The sequence below is a fragment of the Brassica napus genome, unplaced genomic scaffold, assembly GCF_020379485.1.
Source record: "Brassica napus cultivar Da-Ae unplaced genomic scaffold, Da-Ae ScsIHWf_1482;HRSCAF=2075, whole genome shotgun sequence".
Taxonomy (NCBI): Eukaryota; Viridiplantae; Streptophyta; class Magnoliopsida; order Brassicales; family Brassicaceae; genus Brassica; species Brassica napus.
This window is the reverse complement of record NW_026014894.1, coordinates 72,115-84,290: the sequence shown is the minus strand read 5'-3', so window position 1 is coordinate 84,290 and position 12,176 is coordinate 72,115. Positions and strand designations below refer to the sequence as shown.

The window sequence follows — 12,176 nt, the reverse complement described above, 5'->3', positions numbered from 1 at the left end:
ATGAGAGAACAAAGCACATAGAGGTGGATTGTCATAAGGTGAGGCAGATGATAATCTTAGGAGTGATTCTGCCATGTTATACAAGAAGCGAAGATCAGCTTGCAGATGTGTTTACCAAGGCAGCGAGATTGAAGACAATGGAGTCCATACTATCCAGGCTTGGACTCATTGATCTTACTCCCAGGAGCTGAGCCCCTTAACCATGGAGTCTCCACTCTTTTTCCCTCATCAAAGTTTTATCCCAATGGGTTTTCTTTGGTGAGGTTTTTAATGAGGGAGGTCTTCATGGTTTCCAAGCTTGACTTGTTCCACATGGTCAAGCTTGAGGGGGAGTGTTGAGATGAGGTGATGAGGAGTGGATACATTGATAGAGAAACAGTACTGGGGCAGTCAGTAAGTTTGGGATTTACCACAGTAACTTTAGTGTTACTGTGGTAACTAAGTGAAAGGAAGAGAAGTTACCTGGATGGGTTAAATTGGAGTATAACTGATGTTAATCCTTTCTTATCCTAAGAAGGACGTTGGAAGAGGATAAGGAAGGGATAAGGGGGTACTTTGACAGCCTGTATGAGGCTGGAAAGGAGAGGATCACTACAAAAAAAAGGATATATTGTGACTACATCTTGACACGAACTGTCTCGGTCACAATTTAGTGACGTTTTTAATACGTAGTTGTGACTGTGTTTTTTCGTCTTAATTTTGTAGTTGTTTCGTCACTATATTATGACGATGTAAGTCGTTGCTATATTTAGTCACAACTACAGACGTAATTGTTACCATAGTAATAAACGTAACGGTTGTGACGGTATTGTGACTACACATATCATCACAAATTGGATACAAAACGGTGACGAAAAGATACGTCTCTATTTGGTACGTAAGTGTGACTCACCTTTAGTCATTAACTAACACCGAAGAAAGATATATCTATTGTTGCAAACTTTTACATAAATGATGTAATAATTTTGTAGGTAATTAAAACCAAATATCTCATGTTTACTTTTTCACGATTTGTGACAAACCTTTGAGTCTATAAAAAAAGTTGCATAACAATATTTAAAAATTGAGAGAAATTCTTTTACAAACATATGTCAATGTTACTTTTTTTTTTATTCAGTGCATAACTATTTATAAGGACTATAGTCCTTAGCTAATATGGACTATACTTTATTATTTCCTTTTTATATTATTAATTAGAATCCTAATCTCTTTATACATAGCATACGTATAAGACCTTTGAAAACAGAAAAGAGTCCAATTTGATTCTCAAGCCATCTACCCTCGAGGAGAAGGAAAAAGAAGCTCTCTGCTGTAGTATATAATGTCACTGAATAATGATATTAAAATTGCAAGAAAGTGGATGTATGAAAGAATCGATGGCTCCACTAATCAAGTTTCAGAAACTTTTTGTCAAGGTTTAGAGGGTTTTATGGAATTTGCAAAGAATCAACCTCTATTTCTCGAGAATGGCAAGCTTTTTTGTCCATGTTATAAGTGTGACAATGGAAGATTATTAGAAGAAAAATCTGTGTGGAGTCATCTATATAATAGGAGAATGGCAAGCCTAAAACTTTTTTTTTTCTAAACTAACCATAAAACAAAATTTAAACTTTATATACATATTTCAAATCAAAATAATAATTTAAAGTTGATTTATATCAAAAATTGATTCAAAAATATACATATATTCAAAAATGAATTTTTACTAAACTATTTTTCAATAAACATTATAAAAAAATGTTGTCAATATATATAAGAAAAATACAATACAAAGCCAATTTGAAATACCAACTCAAATTATGGTTTTTATATTTCATATTAAGTTTTAAAAATATGATATATGTAATTATTTATATGATGGTACATATAAAATACTATTAATTATATGATTACTTATATGATAGTATGTATAAAATACGATTAATTATATGATGACAATATACAATATATAATAATGACTAGGGATGGGCTTTCGGCCTTTCGGGTACCCATACGGGTTTGGTTCTGATCGGTTTACGTTTCGGGTTTTCGGGGTCAAAGATTTCAGCCCTATTAGGATGTTTCTAAATTTTGATTTGAGTTCGATTCGGATCTTTGCGGGTTTGGTTCGGGTTTGGATAACCCATTTAAATTATTTTTAAAGTCTTAAATCATTATACATTTTAAATTTCTCAAAATCTATAAATAAAATAATATATTACCTATAAATTTGAATAACATATATCAAAATACCTAAGCTTAACATATCAATTGGCTTGATTTAAAATTTTGGATACAAAATCAATAATTATTTTAAGTATTTTTGGTGATTTGAGTATACTTTATCTGTTTCAGATATTTACTTTTGACTATCTATATATATTTTCAAGTATTTAAACCAATTTAAAAGTATCATTCTTGATGTTTTATATACGTTAAATCTAAAAATAGATTTTAAAAATAATTAATATATATATGTACATAAATCTATTTTTAGATAAATTTGGGTACCCGAATACTTCGGTTCGGATCAGATTCGGTTCTCTAAATAACAAAATTTTGAATAATTTGAATATTTAATCAATTTATGTTCGGATTTGGTACTATATTTTCGGATCAGTATCGGTTCTGTTCTTCGGATTCATTTTGCCAAACCTTAATAATTACATGAAAAACAAATATCAACGTATTTTTCAAAATATACATCCGCGCAGGCGCGATGGTCAAATTCTAGTATTTTATTACAAATCTACATACCGAAGTTAATTTAGGAACTTTCGATCATTAGAAGCGGCATTCTGAAAGTATAAGATACCGCCATAAAAATTTGCCAAAATCTCCGTTAAATAATTAGGCTTATTTATTGATTAAATATTCTATTAAGCCGTCAAAAACCCTACGGTTCTCCTTAATATATAAGTAACCGCACAACTAGCCGTCATAATTATAGCACTAAAGTACTCTCTCACAGAAATCCTCTCTAGTGGTGTTCCAAGGTTTTTTTCCCTCACCGTTAATTCTTATTGTTTATGGGTTTCTTGTTTGTAATATATCATCAAACTCGTATAGGTTGAAAGATTAGAACTCGTTATCAATGTTTGCTTTGAATCGTGTGCTCACCAATTCTTTAAACAATAGTACAATCTTTGGATTTAATTATTTAAAGTTCTTTAGAACTGTGCTCTTAGATAAACTTAATAGATTCTATAATACAATTATATTTTATTCAAGGTCAGAAGGATTTTCGATCTTTTATTAACTATTAAAAAGAGAAGTTGGTTTTGTATTCTTGTCATTTAGATACGAATACGATATGTATACTGAGCATCCTTGGTAACTGCAAACCTTCGATACATGAAGTGATCATTTTATGTTTTCCCATTGTAGATGACTCGACCACCAATGACATCAGGCGGGCGTTCTTATGGGACAGGACCAACTACCCAACCCTCTGGTTCTCAAGCTGCTGGTGCCCAAAGACATGTTGCAAACCATGAACCAGTTTAGAATAGGGAAGAAGTTGCACATGTTCCTGTACAACGTGATGTTCGTGTACTCCACCCAGCTAGACAAAATGGAGCTAAATGGTATGCTCTTCCTCTTTAATACACTTTCGTAAGTAACAGTTTATAGGTTAATAATATAAGTAAATAATTTTGTTTCATATACAACAGGTTCAAAAACAACACTGAAGTATCAACTTGTGTTCGAAAGATCATTGAAGGTTGTTTTAGAGGACCATGGTATAGCTGGAAAAAAGTACCACCGTTTTATAAAGATGCATGGTTTTCAACCTTTCAGGTGAGTTTGAATGGTATATAAATCTGATGTATTTTTTTTTTACATATGTTAAATGATATCATATATATAACGTTTATATACTTATCAATTTGATATCATATAATTTGTAGACTAAATTTGAGTGGGATGCCTCGATTGAAAATCTTGTTAAAGAAAACTTTGATCAACTTGCCGCTACCCGTCTCAAAGGAATGGTTAGTCTCGCAAAGTCAAATGGAGAAAAACCTGATTGGATTTTGTCTGATTACTGGAGGGTAATGTCTGAGTATTGGAGAACATCAAAGGCCAAAGATAAAAGTGAGAAAGCACGCGCTTCTCGTCTATTTAGACGTGATGGCTTAGGTGTACACAGACACAGAGCAGGCTCACGTTCTTATGCTAAAGTTCAGGATGTTTTGGTAATATTTATGCATCTTTTACTTTTAAAAACATTTATATTTCATTTTAAAAACTTGGTAGTTTACCTTACTTTGTTTGATGTTATGTTATAGGAGGCAAACAATGAAGACTCTTCTTTCATTGCTGTGCTGAAAAAAACACACCAGAAATCTGATGGAACTTATGTTGATGAAAGAGCTCGACTAATTGCTGAGAAATTTGATGAATGTGTTCAAGAACGCTTGTCTGAAATGGAAAATTCTAATGGAGAGGATTTGACGATAGACAATCTCACCCTTGAAGAGAAAAATGAAATCTATTCTAAGGTAAGAGCTTAAACTTTTATTTCACTTTTAATTTGTTTTCCCTAAAGTCTGAGTTTTATACATGGTATTTTAGTTTTCGACAAAAACAGAAATACATATTTTAGTTTTTTAGTTCTAAACATTGTGTTTTATTGCTTTTATGTGGTTATAAATCTGGTGTTATAATATCTGAGTTGTAAACATGACTTTTTTGTAGATTGTTGGAACATCAAAACAAAGTCGTGTATTTGGACTTGGGTCACTCCAAAGAGGTGTTTTAATGCCTTTAGAGTCTTCGACGGGTTCTCCACTAGGTAATGCAGATGTGGGAACAATAACTCATCGAGTGGAAGAGCTTGAAGCTGAATTGCAAAAGAGTCATGATGAGTACGAAGACCTTAAGAAACGAGTTGAAGCTCTGGAGGCTTTCTGCTTCAACACAAACTAGTTTGGCTTATGGTGTTATTTCTGGTTTTGGTTTTTGGTGTTATTTTATTGGTTTTTAGTTGCTTTATTCACTTGCTATGATTTTTTTCATTTAAATTTATGTTCAAGTTTAAACAATTTTTTAATGTTATGGAATATTTATTTTCAAATTTGTCTTTATCAGATTTTTTTTGGAGAGTATTTATATTTCAATAATTTGTCTTTAATCATGATTTTTTTTTTGGTAAAATAATTATCAAGAGTACGTTGTAATATAGCTAATATTTACAGAATATTTATAAAAATAAAAAATATATGGATATGAATATAATTCCGTAAAATTGTGACTAATTTAATAAAAGTAATCACTACAACTTTTACATCTAAATTAGTAGCTAATTAAGATGGATTTGTGATGTTTTCTTAGTGAAGAATTGTGACGGATACGTGACAAAATATAAGTATCTAATTAAGACTGATTTGTGACAAAATGCCTGACAATTTGAGTGACAAAACTAGACTGTTTAGTGACTACGTATCGGTCCTCAGTTGTGACGGAGCTGTTACTCATTTTCAGTGACAATACATAACATATCTGTGACTGCAAATTAGTAGCGAAATTAGACTGTTTAGTGACTACGTATTAGTCCTTAGTTGTGACGATTAGAGACCAATGTTTCGTCACAACGAGTTACGAAAATGAGACGGTGTAATGGTCACAAAAAATGACGGTTTTGTGACATGATTATTAGTTGCTAATTGTGGCTGTTTTGTCACTTACATATATTGTCACGACTTGTGTCGGACTTGTTACGGTTTCAATACGTTGCAAAATTGTTACGTTTTTGATACCAAAAAAAATTTGTGACGATTGTATTGCAACCGTATACGAACAGTTACAAATACGTCACAATGTCAATATTGTGACGAAAATTTTTTTATTGTGACGAAACATTTCGTAACAATACACTCATTTTCTTGTGAGAAAGCAAGCATGTGAGAAAGCACAGCCAAGTGATTCAAAAGGAGTTCCAGCCTGTCCATTGACTCCACATGCTTATACATTTCGAAAACCCTTGTTCCTCTCTCTACATATACTTGTAAACCTCATCAGTTATTAATTAATGGAGTTTTGAGTCTCTCTCTCTTGTTCTTATTCTCTAGAACTCTTAATCTCCTAAACATTATACAAATCACTCAGATTAATTATTAAACACACTACAAACACAAAAGTGTTTAGTGGTGTGTAAGGGCAGCTAGTCTGATGCACAATCCCATGCTTGGCTAGAAGACTCTTGAAGGCATTGCTGATGTATTCACCTCCATTATCTGATCTCAGTACCTTCACAGTAGCATTGTATTGATTGGATACATATGCTTGGAAGTTCATAAATGCTTCTAGCACCCTATCTTTAGATGGAAGCAATGTAAGCCAAGTATACTTAGACTTCTCGTCAATGAATGTCACAAAGTACTTCTGGCTATCTCTAGACAAACAAGGAGAAGTCACACATCTGAATGAACTAGATCAAAGCAATGCTCATAAGTAGTTTCTGATGTTGGAAAAACAGTCCTACAATGCTTCCCTAATATGCATGCTTCACACTCCAAGTGACTAAATGACATATTAGGAATTATCAATTCAATAGCACGAGCATGAGGATGTCCCAATCTAGCATGCCAAGTAATACTATCAATCTTCTCATAAGTACTACTCAAACACATAGAATCAAAGGGTTTAGAGATCTTAGCCAATTGGAGCTGATATAGATTATTCTTGCTGTCTCCTCTCCCAATGACCCTTCCAGTCTTCAAATCTTGGAACTCAACATCATCTGGCCTGAATACTACTTGACAGCCAAGATCAATTGTGGCTTTCCTCACAGATAGCAAATTTGAAGCAAACTGTGGCATGTAGAAGGCATCTGAGTCTTTATCAAATAGCTTGAGCTTTCCAACTCCTTCTATTGGAATCCTATCACCATTAGCTATCATCACACCCCCAGTGGCTTTCTTTACATCACTCATTAAGCTTCTATCACTAATCATGTGATGACTTGCTCCAGAATCAACAATGATGGGTTTGTTGGATGTGGATGCTTTGGCAGGAGCACCTTGTCTCCGGGTCGTAGCCAAAGCATACACATACTTGACAAACTCATCCCATTCCTCCTTTGTGACACGCTCATCTGCTCCTTTGGTCTCTAGCTTCCTCATAACCCCACTGCTCTCTACAGATTCTCCCATGTAAGCTGAGTAGAAACACTCTCCTACTTGCATACTCTCCTTGATACCCTTCCTCCATAATCTGCTCATCATGACCCATATCTTAGAAAGTTTTCTCAACTTTCCCTTCTTGCAGCTTGTACCTCTCTTCCATCTACCTGGCTTCTTGTTTATCTCCCACAGATCACAAATGTGATCAACCAGCTCACATATCTCTCCCATAAGAAAGCTAAAGATCACATTTTGCTTCCTCCTTCCTGTATGAGTTTTCACCATACCCAACTCTGATTCTACTTCTCTCAGCCTCCCCACAAGCTGATACAACTCGTCCTTCCTTTGTCTTAGACTATAGATCACGCCCTTGGCTTCATGACCCTCCAACCTTGCTGTCTGACCTTCTTCAGCAGCTACCTCCTTTAAAGGTACTACCTTTACTTGAATCTCCTTCAAACTTGCTATCTGATCTTTCTCAGCAGCTCTCACCTTTAAAGGCTCTTCCTTTACATGATTACTCCAAATCCCACAGCTTTCCAAAGCTGTCTCTACCCAATCTGACCAGATCCACTTGTTTTCTCTCCCTTTCTTCACTTGATAACTTGATCTTGTCTTCATCTCTCTGCTCACGTTTGACTCCATCAGATGTCCTCAATAAAACCCAGCAAATGAAGAACAGAGCTCAAAACCACCAAGAACACTCAAGAACATCAAGAACAGCTCAAGAACACAAAACCAGATTTTTTTTAAGAACATGAATAACACACTTCCACCCTTTTAGTAACCTGGCTCTGATACCATATACACTTTTGTGTATAAGAGTGTGTTTAAGAACAATCAGATTGTTTTGTGTAAGATTAAAGAGATTAAGAGAATAAGTAGAGAGAGAATAGAGAGAATACTCAAAACTCCATTAATTAATTTAATGTCTCAGATACAAGTTATATATGAAGAGATAAGGATAGTACAAAGAGGATTTCGAAATCCATAAGCATGTGAAGTCAAGGGATAGGCTGTAAAGGTGCTTCACATGCTTGGACATGCTGTAAAGGTGCTTTACCTTTCCAGCTATGACCAGACCTTATCCAAACTACTCCTTCCTTATCCAGACTTCCTCTTGGGCGTGATCCACTCTCCAAAGGGATGCAAAGTAACTTCCTAAGCTTTTAACTTAGTTACCACAGTCAAACCGAAGTTACTGTGGTAAAACTCCAAAGTTACTATCTGCCCCAATACTCTTCCTCTATCAATGTATCACCTCTTCTCAACACTGTCCAAGCCTGGATAGATAAGGCGCATCTCAACCTTATCTCCAAACGGTCTGATCCGTTCTCAAACCTTCTCCATATATCAGTGTCTTCACTCGTCCATCTTCCTTCCACTTCACGTTCCCTCATATGTACGGACACTCCCACCAAGTACACTTCATGCCCTAACTTCGCACAACCCATAATGTGCCCTTAAGTAGATTTAGAGTAGTGATGGTCGAGATGATCCGTACTGGCCGTACACTGACCGTACTGTCTGTACACATGCCATCCGTTCCCTCTCCCATTACTCTCCTAACTCCTCTCCTCTTATCATATGACTTCCTCATCTCAACAGTTACTACACACGGTTAACTTAAGAGGTAAAGGAGAAGTCTTACTGAACCTTTATTGATGTTACCGTGTGGAGAGGATAAGGGAAGAGCTTATGACAGGCTGTCAGTAGCTGTGTAAAGGTAAATGTGCTTTACACACAAGGAAGAGCTTAATTGTGTGAGTTTTAGATAATCTGAGTTTGTATATGAAAGAGTAGAATGATTTAGGATGAATAAGGAGATGATTATGTGATTAGATGACTAGTGAGGAATCATTATGAAAGACTAGTGATTAATTGGATAGAACTGTCTGATCTTATTAAGAGATGGGTTTACAACTTATATAGGAGAAGCACTAGGGTTTTAATGTAAAGAATAAGGCACTAGACTAAGCATGTGGAGTCAACACTAAAGGAAGAAGCTCTTTTGAAATGGACGGACCAAGATGTTCACATGCTTCCGGCTTTACAGCCTGTCCAAGCCTGGATAGATAAGGCGCGTCTCAACCTTATCTCTAAACGGTCTGATATGTTCTCAAACCTTCTCCATATATCAGTGTCTTCACTCGTCCATCTTCCTTCCACTTCACGTTCCCTCAGATGTACGGACACTCCCACCAAGTACACTTCATGCCCTAACTTTGCACAACCCATAATGTGTCCTTAAGTAGATTTAGAGTAGTGATGGTCGAGATGATCCGTACTGGCCGTACACTGACCGTACTGTCCGTACACTGACCGTACTGTCCGTACACATGCCCTCCGTTCCCTCTCCCATTACTCTCCTAACTCCTCTCCTCTTATCATATGACTTCCTCATCTCAACACTCCCCCTCAAGCTTAGCTTTGTGAAAGCCTAAGCTTGGATAGCCATGAGATCTTCCTCATTAAAAACCTCACCAAGGAAAACCCATTGGGATAAAACCTTGATGAGGGAAAAAGAGTAAAGACCTCACAGCCAAGGGGATCAGCTCCTTCTCTTCCCAAGATCAATGAGTCCCAATCTGATATGAATGGACTCCATTGTCTTCTGTCTTGCAGCCTTAGTGAACACATCAGCCAACTGATCTTCACTCCTAGTGTAGCATGGCAAGATGACTCCTAGGACAATCATCTGCCTCACCTTGTGACAATCAACTTCAATGTGCTTGGTTCTCTCATGAAACACCGAGTTGGAGGCAATGTGGATAGCTGCTTGGTTATCACAATGCATTGTCATTGGCGTGGCTTGATCAATCTCCAAATGCTTCAAGATGCCCTTGATCCACACCAGCTCGTTGGTAAGCTTCAGCATAGCTCTATACTCAGCTTCTGCACTTGAGCAAGAAACCACCTTCTGCTTCTTACTCTTCCATGTAACCAAGTTGCCTCCAATGAATGTGCAATAGCCTGTGGTTGATCTCCTGTCTGCTCTATCACCAGCCCAATCCGCATCACAGTATCCAACCACTTCAGTGCTCCCATTGCAACCCATCCATACTCCTTGATCAGGTGAGCCGTTGAGATACATCAAGATTCTCTCCACCATACACCAGTGATGCTCCTTAGGCACTTGCATGTGTTGACTCACCTGATTCACAGCAATACAAATGTCAGGTCTAGTTAGGGGTAAGGTAAATCAATTTACCAACTAGTTTTCTATAGAGTTTAGGATCCTGATAAGGTTTGCTGTCTTCAATCTCCCCCCTCTCGTGGGACTTTGTAGCCATCCTCCATAGGCATCCTTGCTGTCTTGCCTCCATAAGCACCTGCACCTTTCAAAAGATCAAGTGTATACTTCCTTTGGGACATGAATAAACCTTCCTTGGATCTACATATCTCAATTCCAAGAAAGTATTTCATTTCTCCCAAGTCTTTAATCTCAAACATGGATTTAAGGAACTCCTTGGTTGCTATGATACCTTCCTTATCACTTCCTGTGATAATGATATCATCAACATACACAAGGAGTGCAATCATACCTGAGGGAGTCGTGAGTGTGAAGAGGGTGTGATCTAGTTCAGACTTCTTGAAACCTCGGCCATTAAGAGTAGTGCTCAGCTTGTTATACCAAGCTCTTGGTGATTGTTTCAGCCCATAGATAGCTTTCTTCAGTCTCAACACATTCCCTTTCTTTACTAAGTGTTCCAAGCCTGGAGGTGGATGCATATACACTTCATCCTCAAGCTCTCCTTGCAGAAATGCATTCTTCACATCCATTTGCCATAAGCCCCATCCAAGATTCACAGCCAAGCTTAATACAATCCGGATTGTGTGTAGCTTAGCCACTGGTGCAAAGGTCTCAATGTAATCTTCTCCATACGTTTGAGTAAAGCCTCTTGCAACCAGTCTTGACTTCTTCCTCTCAACTTGACCATCAGCCTTATACTTGATTGTGAAGATCCATCTACTAGTCACAGCCTTCTTCCCTTTGGGTAACTCACTCTCATACCATGTATCATTCTTGATCATGGCTCCTGCCTCAGCTCCAACTGATTCCTTCCACTCCTTGTCTTGTATTGCCTCTTCATAGCTTCTTGGGACATAACCCTCATCCAGACTTACCATAAATGCGAAATGTGCTTTAGGATATTGAGCAAAGGAGCACACAGCTTGAGAAGGATGCTCCACTGCTTGGGCATTGTAGTACACTCTCGTGTTTACCCAAGAGGAAGGATCCTTTCTCACTCTTGTGCTTCTCCTCAATTCTGGTTGTTGAACTCTCACTGCTTGCTCTTGAACGTCCTGTTCTTCTTCTACATCCTCAACTGATGTTTCTACTTCTCTTTGTTCTTGCTCACCTTGATTATGAGAGCCTGAACTCATCTCCCTTTGTTCCTGATTCAAGCCGGGTCCATCTCCATCTCGGCCTAAACTTGTCTCCATTCCTTCCTCATTCAAGCCGGCTCCTTCTTGGCCACTTTCTTGAACTTCAGGCTCATTTCCCCCCTCACAATCATGGTGAGAGTCTCCATGTTGTCCCCTTTGACCAGAGTTCTGATCCTGGGACATCTTGATTCCTAGCCCCTCTAGGATAATCCTTAACACCCCAGCCTTATCTGAGGTGAGATCCTTCAAGTCTTCCTGATTCTTCTCATCATAATACCCACGGGATTCAATGAACTTTACATCTCTAGATGTAAGTACTCTTCTTGTGACAGGATCATAACATCTAAAACCTTTTTGAGTGGTTGAATATCCAATAAACATGGCTTTGGTGCTTCTAGCTTCAAGCTTGTTGCGCAGCTCTCCCAGGATCAACACATAACACAAGCATCCAAAGACTCTCAAGTAATCTAGAACCGGCTTGTGTTTGTTCAATACTTCAAATGGAGCATGATCATCCAAAACTCTGGTAGGAGTCCTGTTGATCAGATAACATGTTGTGGAGACAGCATCACTCCAAAACTTCTTGGGAACATTTGCTTGAAGCATGAGAGACCTTGCCACTTCCATTAGATGCCTGTTCTTTCTCTCAGCCACACCATTTTGCTGAGGAGTATATGG

General features: G+C 37.3%; 1 long non-coding RNA gene across 1 annotated transcript; it reads left to right on the top strand.

The window, feature by feature from the left end:
* Window positions 1-2,925: 2,925 nt before the first annotated feature.
* Window positions 2,926-5,015, top strand: LOC125597518. The gene is made up of 4 exons (XR_007331766.1): window positions 2,926-2,975; window positions 3,367-3,566; window positions 3,654-4,178; window positions 4,272-5,015. It is a non-coding gene; the product is annotated as an uncharacterized LOC125597518 (long non-coding RNA).
* Window positions 5,016-12,176: the final 7,161 nt, after the last annotated feature.